The 7500-nt window shown below is 49.6% G+C and overlaps 3 non-coding genes across 3 annotated transcripts in view; all 3 read right to left on the bottom strand.

Moving 5' to 3' along the window:
- LOC124319607 overlaps positions 1 to 1313 on the bottom strand; it is a 4575-nt gene extending 3262 nt beyond the window's left edge. Inside the window, exon 1 of the ribosomal RNA XR_006913303.1 lies at positions 1 to 1313. This exon is cut by the window's left edge and continues 3262 nt beyond it. This is a non-coding gene — a ribosomal RNA (large subunit ribosomal RNA).
- Positions 1314 to 1954: 641 nt separating this feature from the next.
- LOC124319601 lies at positions 1955 to 2107 on the bottom strand. The gene has a single exon (XR_006913298.1). It is a non-coding gene; the product is annotated as a 5.8S ribosomal RNA (ribosomal RNA).
- Positions 2108 to 3043: 936 nt separating this feature from the next.
- On the bottom strand, positions 3044 to 5337 carry LOC124319605. Its single transcript, XR_006913302.1, has one exon. It is a non-coding gene; the product is annotated as a small subunit ribosomal RNA (ribosomal RNA).
- Positions 5338 to 7500: the final 2163 nt, after the last annotated feature.

The raw sequence follows: 7500 nt of genomic DNA, 5'->3' as shown, positions 1-7500 counted from the left end.
CGTTTCGACCCCAAGGCCTCTAATCATTCGCTTTACCGGATGAAACTCCGTTTGTTCTCTTTGCGAGCACCAGCTATCCTGAGGGAAACTTCGGGGGGAACCAGCTACTAGATGGTTCGATTAGTCTTTCGCCCCTATACCCAACTCCGACGATCGATTTGCACGTCAGAATCGCTGCGGACCTCCACCAGGGTTTCCCCTGGCTTCGTCCTGGCCAGGCATAGGTCACCATCTTTCGGGTCCCAACGTGTGCGCTCTGGGTTCGTCCGGCCGACTCGACCAAACCCTTTTAAGGGGGAAAGATCTCGCGAGCATTCGGACGCCCTGGGGTTGCGCCCGCTCTGTTCGAGACGGGATCACCCCTCGCGGATGCACCCTCATCGGGGCCGCTTCACTTTCATTGCGCCTCGCGAGTTTAGTTTGATAATTTCTCGACGACTTGCGCACATGTTAGACTCCTTGGTCCGTGTTTCAAGACGGGTCGGGTGGGACCCGACTTCTACTCTCCGCTCTGGGCCTCCACAGGTTGAGCACCGCAACTTTTTCTCTTTTACAAAAAAAAGCTACGACACCTCCCGGGAGGAGACAGGTCACGACCGGGCAGTACTGTTGGGAAACGCCGCGCTCGTCATCGCGGCACCCGCGAAGGTAACCACGAAACTCGCTAACGGACGCCCCGTGTAACAGACACCCAGTCGGTCGCGGAGTCCTACTAGGCCCCCCACTTGCGGACCTTGGCGTGGCTATTGCGATCGCAGAACGACTTATGCAAGAGAGCCGCCAATTCAGGCAGTCTCCATGCAGCGTTAAGGGCATACAACCAAGTGCCGGGAGCGGGGACTTGTTCGACCTTCGAGGGCCCACCCGTTTAACCCCCTGAACGGTTTCACGCACTCTTGAACTCTCTCTTCAAAGTTCTTTTCAACTTTCCCTCGCGGTACTTGTTCGCTATCGGTCTCGTGGCGATATTTAGCCTTAGAAGGAGTTTACCTCCCGCTTAGGGCTGCACGCTCAAGCAACCCGACTCTTGGGAAGGGATCCGATGCACGGTCTCGGCTCGTCTTATCTACGGGCCTGACACCCTCTGTGGGTTGCTCGCCCCGTTCATGGAGACTTGGACGATAGATACCGGACAGACGCGCACGATCCTCCCGAACACCACATTCCTCGGCACCCGCTCAACCGGGCGCGAGGTTCGGTGCTGGGCTCATCCCTGTTCGCTCGCCGCTACTAAGGGAATCCTTGTTAGTTTCTTTTCCTCCGCTTACTGATATGCTTAAGTTCAGCGGGTAGTCTCATCTAAACTGAGGTCAGAATGAATTGTTTGTTTTCAAAAGGAGACAACACTTTATCTAGCTCGGCAGACTTTGGCGTTTTAAAGCCGGGAAAGATTGAATAATTGCCGGTTCAAATTTTTTTTTTTCGAAATAAAGCGAGTCTCTCGTTATTCGCAAAAATTAATTTACGAAAAGTGACAGGGCGTCCTGCGGCTTTTTGTATTGAAACAACGCGTCGTGCGCGAACCAAGCTTGCATAACGAGCGGTTAGAGTGAGTGATAATTCGCGGTGGTCGACACTTCGACACGCCCGGCGCACACACACAACTAAACTCGCGTTGAAGCGGTATATCGCGCACACGCAGCCGACACCTTGTTCGAGAAGATGTGTTTATTTCTAAAATTTTTTTTTGAGTTGGCTCAAAAATTTCCCATCTGTTTTGCCATCGAAAAAGGTTTCTTTTGAATAGAGAGGAAAAAAACAAAACAGGGCGAACCTTCTTTTATTTTTCCCCCTTTTTTGTATTTGAGGCATCGCGGACACTTAAGTCGCGCGGCACCCAGACGTTAGAGATTCGGGAGCTTTTATGCGGTCAGGCCGGGTGAAAAATAAATCTCGCCGCGACCCAACATGCAAAACCAAGACTGAAAAAATCTCTGTTCGTTCATCATTCGACCGACCCTCAGTCAGATGTGGCCCGAGCGAGAAGCTGGGCCGCCATTTACGTTCAAGATTTCGATGCTCCATGTGTTCTGCAGTTCGCATGGATTAGCGCACTTTGCTGCGCTCTTCATCGATCCACGAGCCTAGTGATCCACCGTTCAGGGTCGTATATAAAACGACATATTCGTTTTCTTCTCTCTTTTTCTCCAACCCGCCCAAGCAAATGAATGCGAGGGCGGAGAAAGAAAGCCAGAAAGAAAATGTTCCGATAAACACTCGTACTAGAATTTGGGTTTAGTGTGTTATTGTGATTTTGAATTCTTCCTACTTCATCGAGAGGGCGAAGGGCAAGCTTAAAAAACATTCGGTTTTCAACGGCATAGTGTCGGGCTTTGGAGTGTTAGTCTATACGACGCACACGCACGCAACCACGAGTATCTACGCCCGAAAAGAACGTCCAGAGTAAAGTCTCACACTTTCGTCCCCCACCGAGAATCAAAAAATCCCGAAGACGAAGAGAGAAACAAAAAAAAAACAATTTCGATTGGGCGTATCCGCTTTAAACCACCGCGCATCAGAGCGCCTGATACCCGTTCAAAATCTTGATGTTTTTTTTTTTTTTTTCCGACTCTCCATCCACCGAGTTTTTATTTTTCAAAGTGTTTGATTTAGGGACTAAGACTTTATAAAATCTCCTTTATTGTTCCTTCGGTACTCGCGGCCCAGGCGGGCTATCGTATTCTTCACTCTACTAACGTCAACACTGTGAGCGCCGCTAAAGGTCGAATGAATCTATAGAGACATTCACCATCGAAGCAGGAAGAATTTGCTCACGGCCATAGACCAAATCGAAAGACTTTGTGTTTTTTTTTGAGCCGAGAGGAAAGAAAAATCAATTTGAAAAGGCGAATCCGCTTTAAACCACCGCGCATCAGAGCGCCTGATACCCGTTCAAAATAAATGATTTTCTTCCGTCAACCCACACATAGTTCATACGATGTCTTACGCCGAAAGACTTTTGATGGGGTTTTTTTTGTTTTGCAACTTTTAGTTGTTTCGTGCTCAACCAAAGCCATATGCGCAAAACATTTGTCTTGTTCGTTTATGATCCTTCCGCAGGTTCACCTACGGAAACCTTGTTACGACTTTTACTTCCTCTAAAGGATCAAGTTCGACCATCTTTCAGTCTCGCCGTTGGTAGGCACCGCACGGGCAGAGATTGCTCCCCACTCGACGGCACCCCGACAAGCCCGTCCGAAGGCCTCACTAAATCATTCAATCGGTAGTAGCGACGGGCGGTGTGTACAAAGGGCAGGGACGTAATCGACGCGGGCTAGTGACCCGCGCCTACTAGGGATTCCTGGTTCATGGGGATCATTGCAGTCCCCAATCCCAACCACGAAGGAGGTTCAGCGGTTACCCGGTCCTTTCGGACAGGGAGAGTGAAACACGCTGATTCCTTCAGTGTAGCGCGCGTGCGGCCCAGGACATCTAAGGGCATCACAGACCTGTTATTGCTCACTGTCACGCGGCTGGACGCCGCTTGTCCCTCTAAGAAGACTGCGTGACGGACGCGAGAGCAGAAGGTATCGCCGGGGATGACGACGACCGAATAACAATAGAGCCAGCCCCCGCGAGACATTCCCGACAAAGCCCCGCCATACCTCATCCGCCAGGCAACCAACCCGTGAAGGCCGTACACCCGACGAACAAAGCACAACGAAACCAAGCCGAGAGATTGCCTCACTAAAGGAACCAGTCCCACCGAGACCCGAATCGCCGCCACCTGATCCCGACGCCTCCGTACTCCCTTCGGTTTCAATTGATAAAACCCGTCACCTATTTAGCAGGCTAGAGTCTCGTTCGTTATCGGAATTAACCAGACAAATCGCTCCACCAACTAAGAACGGCCATGCACCACCACCCACCGAATCAAGAAAGAGCTCTCAATCTGTCAATCCTTCCAGTGTCCGGGCCTGGTGAGGTTTCCCGTGTTGAGTCAAATTAAGCCGCAGGCTCCACTCCTGGTGGTGCCCTTCCGTCAATTCCTTTAAGTTTCAGCTTTGCAACCATACTTCCCCCGGAACCCAAAGACTTTGGTTTCCCGGAAGCTGCCCGTCGAGTCATTGGAGTAACTCCGACGGATTGCTGGTTGGCATCGTTTATGGTTAGAACTAGGGCGGTATCTGATCGCCTTCGAACCTCTAACTTTCGTTCTTGATCAAGGAAAACATTCTTGGCAAATGCCTTCGCTGTTGTTCGTCTTGCGGCGGTCCAAGAATTTCACCTCTGTCGCCGCAGTACGAATGCCCCCGTCCGTCTCTATTGACCATTACCTCGGGTCCAAAAGTAAAAGACCAGCAAAATCGGACCGAGGTCCTATTCCATCATTCCATGCTGCGATATTCAGGCGTTGGGATACACCTGCTTTGAGCACTCTAATTTGTTCAAAGTAAACGTTGCCGGCCGCCCGAGACACCCGGTGAAGGGCACCCCGAACGATTGACTGGGTGGAGCGAATCGAGTCAACTACGACCAAAATTTAAAAAAGAACCCGAAAGAACTTTCCAACTCTGGCCGCAGATACAACAACGACGCACCGACCACCACTCCGGCGATGTTGTCCGACCGTGAAGAGAGTCGGGCTTTGACACCCGGGCTCCCAGAGCGTGAAACGCAACACCCTTGATTCAGAGCGGCGCCGCCCGGCCGAAGACAGACATCCGACTACGAGCTTTTTAACCGCAACAACTTTAATATACGCTATTGGAGCTGGAGTTACCGCGGCTGCTGGCACCAGACTTGCCCTCCAATGGTTCCTCGTTAAAGGATTTAAAGTGTACTCATTCCAATCACGGGGCCTCGGAAGAGTCCCGTATCGTTATTTTTCGTCACTACCTCCCCGTGCCGGGAGTGGGTAATTTGCGCGCCTGCTGCCTTCCTTGGATGTGGTAGCCGTTTCTCAGGCTCCCTCTCCGGAATCGAACCCCGATTCCCCGTTACCCGTTGCAACCATGGTAGGCGCGTAACCTACCATCGACAGTTGATAAGGCAGACATTTGAAAGATACGTCGCCGGCGCGAAGGCCGTGCGATCGGCGTGAAGTTATCCAGAGTCACCAAAATTGGTACGGTGCGCGAGCCCGAAAGCCCGGCCCCGACTGGTTTGATCTAATAAAAGCACCTCTTCTGCGAGCCCGAAAGCCCGCAGTCGAGGCTCGAGTGCATGTATTAGCTCTAGAATTACCACAGTTATCCAAGTAGGATGGAGTGGATCTAAGGAACCATAACTGATTTATTGAGCCATTCGCGGTTTCGCCGTCTAGCGGCTTGTACTTAGACATGCATGGCTTAATCTTTGAGACAAGCATATGCTACTGGCAGGATCAACCAGGTATTTCGTGTATGTTTGTTTGATATGCATCCGGCGAGTTGCGGGTTTTTATTTCGCCCACGCATCACCAAACACACACCAAATCAACACGTTTTTCGTTTTTTTTCTTTTTCTTCGGAAACTAAAATTTTTGATCGCAACGCCTGGCGTGTCACAGCGAGTCCCAGTGAAGAGAAACACCGATCCGATCCGTTTGTTGGATTTTTTTCATTTCAATTTTCCAAAGTCAAAGACCATTCAACGGTCTATGAGCCCAAAGTGAATCGGATTCATTCGACCGGTCTTGATATATTCATCAACTTTTTTTCCCGTATTACGGTTTTCGACGGTCATATGTGGCGTGCTGTATGCTCATAAGTCAAGCCTGCTTTACTAAGCTGACAAGCATACATCTTTTAAATTTTTGTGGGCTCAGAGTTTTATTTTTATTTTTCCACCGCCGAGGCACACTCTCGCATCACCCCGCACGACACACACACACACACACACCTCACCGCTCAACGGTCACACGAGGCAGAATTTTCCGCAAAGACTTTCGAAGAGAAAGAGAAAACTCGGAACAACCGCGGTCAGAGGCCAGCATAGAGGCATCGTATAGAAAGTCATGGGCGGAAAAAAACAAATCATTTCAAGTCGAGACAAGCAACCAGACTACCCCTATAAAAGTGCGCAATTCTTTAAGAGTTCACCGAAGAATGACCGAGATCAAGTATGCACGAAACGAACATATTCCAAGGGCAGCTGAATAAGCGATTCTGCGCCGAAGCGCGAGAAAAGCAAGCGGTACACCGATGGGGATCGTTTTTTTATCGTGTTAGATTCGTTGTTGTCAAGCAAGGATTCTCAAAATGTTTTTTGCATTGCACCCAAGTTTCGTACTGATTACTTGTCGCAGACCGGTGACTGTCAAAAAAAATTTTTTTACGTTTTTTCTTGAGAGGTCACTGCCTACACACAACTCCGGGCGGGCCGTACACTCACAGCCGTTTGAATTCTCCCTTCGTGTGTCATGGCCATAACTGAGCGTACATCTTACCGGGCGCCGAGTTGATCTGGCTTGTTCGATGAACGTTCGGGATACGTACAATCGATATAGCTCCAACCGTAACTCGTTTGTAATTACGCCGGCATACTCAGCGGGCGCTCAGCTCAGCTCTCGATATCCTTCCGTCGAAGGGAAGTTCGTAGTAAAAGAGAGTCAGAGTCGACGCCACATTTTGCGGTCCTCGCATCTCATCCGATTTTTGAATTTTATAGATTTGCCATCACTTCCACCCCAATTCTCTCGTATATTTCAATCTCTTGACTTTGTCCGACCGGGCCGTCTTCGCCCCCCTTCAACTCCGTCCATCTCCACTTCTGTGGTTCCACACAACGAGCTTCCGTCAAACGGCAAAATGTGAAATATGCGCACGCCGCACGAAATAATTTGAAAGCGTTCTGTTTGGTGGCTTTTTTATTTTTTATCTCTCGGCTCACACACACACACACACATTTCCGCCTGAACGGTAATTTTTTTTGATACGGTGTCAAAAAGTGAAAAGACGCGCACCATTTTCTTTTCTCTTCCGTATCGTCGCTGACGGTAAACGCTGATGGTTATGATGCCGTAAGTTTGGAAGAAAGAATCTTTCCCGTCTTGTCTTGTTACGGTAAAATAACAAAGAACAAGCGTCCGATTTCTCTCACAGACGGCCACAGACAAACCACACGTGCCGAAGAAACGAAACGTCCGAAACCAAAAAAATGTTTGACGCGCGCACCTCTTCTGAACTTTTCGACCAAGAGTCGTTGGATCGAGTGACGAGCTTCTCAGCTGTCGCACCAATCGGTGAAGCGGGCGTTTGAATTCCCGTCCACATCGCGGTTCGGATATATTTTTACATATACCGACCATCGGAAATTTCGAAAACGGTTTTACCGAAGGAATGATATTTCACACACCGACAGCTCATCGAGTTCGTCTCCGTTCAAACGGTTTTTTTTTTTAAGACTTTTTGATCGCATGGGGCTAAACTGGTTAGAGCAAAGCCGCGATCCAAGCAGTGAAAAAAAAAACAAAGACAGTGCAAGCGCGATCGAACGGAATCGAAACTAAAATCATGTGAAGTGGGCGGGCGGGAAAGGAGCTCAGCTACGGTGGAAATGAAAACTACAACTAACGCC

This window comes from Daphnia pulicaria, unplaced genomic scaffold (assembly GCF_021234035.1).
Source record: "Daphnia pulicaria isolate SC F1-1A unplaced genomic scaffold, SC_F0-13Bv2 h1tg000186l, whole genome shotgun sequence".
NCBI lineage: Eukaryota > Metazoa > Arthropoda > Branchiopoda > Diplostraca > Daphniidae > Daphnia > Daphnia pulicaria.
Note: the sequence above shows the minus strand (reverse complement) of the source record. Positions and strands in the feature narration are given on the sequence as shown.